Source organism: Gekko japonicus, unplaced genomic scaffold, assembly GCF_001447785.1.
Source record: "Gekko japonicus isolate JY-2015 unplaced genomic scaffold, Gekko_japonicus_V1.1 scaffold9, whole genome shotgun sequence".
NCBI lineage: Eukaryota > Metazoa > Chordata > Lepidosauria > Squamata > Gekkonidae > Gekko > Gekko japonicus.
In genome coordinates this window covers 116,683-121,236 of record NW_015168044.1, presented here as the reverse complement: position 1 = coordinate 121,236, position 4,554 = coordinate 116,683, and positions in this window count along the sequence as shown.

The window sequence follows — 4,554 nt, the reverse complement described above, 5'->3', positions numbered from 1 at the left end:
CCTTGAGCCCGCACGCGGGGAGGGCAGGGTATAAATAAAATTAAATAATAAATAAATAAATAAATAAATAAATAAATAAATAAGAGCTGGGAATCTCTATGCCGCTTGTGAGGTGATATGCTTGCAGCACCCTTCAGCGCCCACAGAGGAATTCCATGCGGAGGATGGGGCAGAGATGTTTTCAGCCATGTTGGATGACAGGACTCGGACTAATAGATATAAACTACAGCAAAGGAGTTTTTGTCTAAATTTAAGGAAGAACTTCCTGACAGTGAGGTGTGTTTGACACTGGAAGTCTCCCTTCTGTGGTGGTAGATTCGTCATCATTGGTTGTTTTTAAGTATCACTGGACACCTGCTTGTCCGGGGTATTATAGCTGTAGTTCCTGCTTTGCCCCAGGGTTGAACTAGATGACCCTGGTGGTCCCTTCCAACCAATCTGCAGCATAAACTTTTTGTAGAGCAAAGCAAGCCTCAAATGTAAAGATATGGATTTTTTTATTTACTTTATTTATAGAATCATGGAAGGGACCTCCAGGGTCATCTAGTCCAACCCCCTGCACAATGGAGGAAGCCTGGCTTGGTGGTCTATAACAACACCCCACCATGATATCAGTATTATTTCTTACTCCTTTTATTTTTACCCAGAGACTCGCAACTGGACTTTCATGCTCAGATTCATGTATTTTCTCACAAGTATACACCTCCTTTACATATAATGCGACTCCTGCGCCCTGCCTTATTTTTCTGTCCCTTTTAAATAAGTTATACCCCGCAGTCCTAATATTCCAGTTGTGAGTGTCATCCCACCAAGTTTCAGTAATGCCTATTAGGTCATAGTCCCCTTCCTGTATTAGGACTTCAAGTTCCTCCTGCTTGTTTCCCAAACTCTGTGCATTAGTGTAGAGAAATCGGAATCCATATCCTGCCTTTCTCCCCAATGGGTAGTACCCAGAGCGAGTTTGTGAACATTTGAAGGACATCGTTCTCCTCTCCTCTATTTTATCCTCACACTGAATCCTGAGAGTGTGACTGGCCCAAGGTCACTGTAATGTATCAGGACCCGACCGCATGGGCAGCTTGGGCACCACATGGTCAAGCACAAGCGCGGGGCTTCGCTCCGACAGACAATGGACGATACGGATCCTAGCCGCACCAATCAGAGGGCTAGGCTCCAGGCTGAGAGCCTGTGGGACTCTCAGACACTAGTTTAGACCTATTGGGAAGTGGGGGGTGTTTTGGGTGGTGGATTCTGGGGGGATATAAGCCGGCCTGCGAGCCAGGTAAAGTTGTCTTGTTCTACACCAAATAAAGTACGCTAAGCTGAAATCACTCGTCTGTCTCCGTACTTTTCACTGGTGACGAGGATGGGATTAATCTCCCCTCGAACAGAGACCACGTTCCAGGCATCACTTTGAGCCGCTGCACCAAGACCACCGCACGCCGCTCTTGCTCTGCCGCATCTTCGGGTTCCGCTCATCGCACTGCTCCCAGCCGAGCATCGCATCGCTGACCACGAGGCAGCATCGCACCGCTCCTTCTCTACGATCACTAGTTCCCACCGTTCCCGCCGTTCGCCTTTTCATGGAACCGTAAGATGGCTACCGCAACCGAGAGTCTCCCTGCCTTCGGTATCTCCCACCCCTCGCAGTGGGAAACCTGGCTGGAGACACTCAAGAGCCACTTCACGATCCACAATGTGACGGAACCAGGTATGAAGAAGGCATACCTTCTCTGCCACTGCGGGATGGAGGCCCATCTCTTGCTTAAAGACTTAATAGCACCCCGGTTGACCAAAGACGAGTCTTACAGCTCTTTGGTTAAGGCGCTCACTGACCACCTGGCTCCCAAACCTACTACGTTTGTGGAGCGAATGGACTTTTTTGTGAAAGTCCAGGGCCCCGACGAGACCGCCTCCGATTTCCTCGCAGCACTACATCGGGCCGCCACCAGGTGCTCCTTTTCCGACCTGGCTGAAGCTCTCTTCAACCAGTTCCTTTTGGGACTACAGGAGCCTAAGCTACGGAGTAGACTAATCAGCCAGGACGACCTGGATATTGATAAGGCGATCAGGGAGGCCACCGCTTATGAAAAATCACATCAAGACAGCCGTGCCAATGCGGTCCATTGCATGCAAGCTACTGTCGGCTCCGACGCCTAGGACAAGGACGAGGTGCTACAGGTCCGCCATCAGTCATCTCAGCGCCCGCATCAGCCGTCCTCCAACTCAGACAAAGCGTCTTCGACTACCTCAGCTCCGTGCGCCAGCTGTGGGGAGGACCACAAATGCAGGTCTTGCCGGTTCCGGAATGCCATTTGCAGGACGTGCAACAAATCGGGGCACATCTCCAGGATCTGCTGCTCCAAAGGACAGCGCCCAAAGACTTTGGCCCACCAGACCTTGACGGACCAGCTCATCGACCTCCACTCCCTCTTGGCCCACCACCACCAGCATCTGGTATGTAACTTGCCCCCGGATAGCCCCAACAAAGTGAATGTTACGGTTCTCATAGAGGGGTCCCCCTGCAGCATGGAGATCGATACAGGGTCATCGTTCTCCATTATCTCTGTGGATATGCTCCACCAGCTGTGTCCCAAAGGGCCCCCCCCTGCATAAGCCACGGGGTTTCACATTACGGGACTTTAATAAGAACCCCGTGGCGGTCCGGAGCTGGGGCAAGTTCCAGGTGCAGTTCCACGACTTTAATGGCCATTTAGACCTGCTGGTGGTGGAGGAGTGACTTCCCAGTCTGCTGGGCCTTTCCTGGTTGGGGCCCTTGGGACTATCTTTGAATGGGGTCAACCAGGTCCGGTCACAGGATTTTGGCACCATGTGCACTGAATTTCCCCGCGTTTTCAATGGCCCTCTGGGATGTTTCTCTGGGCCCCCTATTTCTCTGGACCTTGACCCTGCTGTGTGCCCCATTCGCATTAAGGCCAGGCTGCCACCACTTGCAATGAAGCCTAAGATTGAAACTGAGCTGGATCGCCTGGTGGAACAAGGGGTTTTAGAACCAGTGGCATCTGCATGGTGGGAAACTCCCATAGTCACCCCGGTGAAGCCGAACGGGGATGTGTGCATTTGTGCTGATTACAAATGCATGCTCAATAATGCTCTGCAGGCACATGCTTACCCGGTGCTGGTGGTGAGCCATGTGATGGCTGCTTTAGCAGGGGCCCGGGTTTTTTGCAAGTTGGACTTTGCCCAGGCGTATCAACAATTGCCGGTTGATGCCACCACAGCTGAGGCTCAGACTATGACGACGCACAGGGGGGCTTTCAAGGTGCACCACCTCCAGTTCGGAGTCTCGGTCGCGCCGGGTATTTTTCAATCTTTTATGGATTCACTTCTAAAAGATATCCCCAGAGTTCAGCCGTTTTTAGACGACGTGCTGATCGCCGCCCCGGACCACTCGTCTTTCACCGACCGGCTGCGGGCTGTGCTGCATCGCTTCGACACGGCCGGGCTCAAGGTCAAGCGGGAGAAGTGTCTGCTGGGGGTCCCTTGCATCAAATTTCTGGGCTTCGCGGTTGATGCCTCCAGCATCCACCCCACCGCGGACAAGGTGAAAGCCATCACTCATGCACCGCCTCCACGGTCCAAATTGGAGCTGCAGGCTTTTCTGGGGCTCCTGAACTTTTATCATTCGTTCTTGCCCCTCAAAGCTGCAGTTGCTGAACTGCTCCACCGCCTCCTGGACAAATTGGCACCTTGGGTCTGGGGTCCGCTGCAAGCCGCGGCGTTCCAAGCGGTTAAGGACCTGCTGGTGTCACATTCAGTCCTGGCACATTTCGATGAGGCTCTCCCTGTTGTGCTGGCTTGTGACGCTTCACCTTACGGGGTCGGGGCAGTCCTGGGACATTGGCTGCCGAATGGCCGCAAGGTCCCGGTTGCCTAAAAGGAGTACTGAAGGATGATAGGGAAATGGCTGGGAAGCTGAATGCATTTTTTGCCTCCGTCTTCACTGTGGAAGATGAGAAGTGCTTGCCCACTCCAGAACCGCTGATTTTGGGAGGGGTGTTGAAAGACCTGAGTCAGATTGAGGTGACGAGAGAGGAGGTCCTAAAACGGATAGACAACTTAAAAACTGATAAATCACCAGGCCCAGATGGCATACATCCGAGAGTTCTGAAAGAACTCAAATGTGAACTTGTGGATCTCCTTACAAAAATATGTAATCTTTCCTTACAATCTGCCTCCATTCCTGAGGATTGGAAGGTACCTAATGTCACTCCCATCTTTAAAAAGGGTTCCAGAGAAGATCCGGGAAATTACAGGCCAGTCAGTCTGACGTCGATACCGGGTAAATTGGTGGAAACCATTATTAAGGAAAGAATTAGTAGGCACATAGATGAACAAAACCTACTGAGGCGGACTCAGCATGGGTTCTGTAAGGGAAGATCTTGTCTCACTAACCTGTTAGTGTTCTTTGAGGGGGTGAACAAACATGTGGACAAGGGGGATCCAATAGATATTGTTTACCTTGACTTCCAGAAAGCTTTTGATAAAGTTCCTCATCAAAGGCTCCTAAGTAAGCTCAAAAATCATGGGATA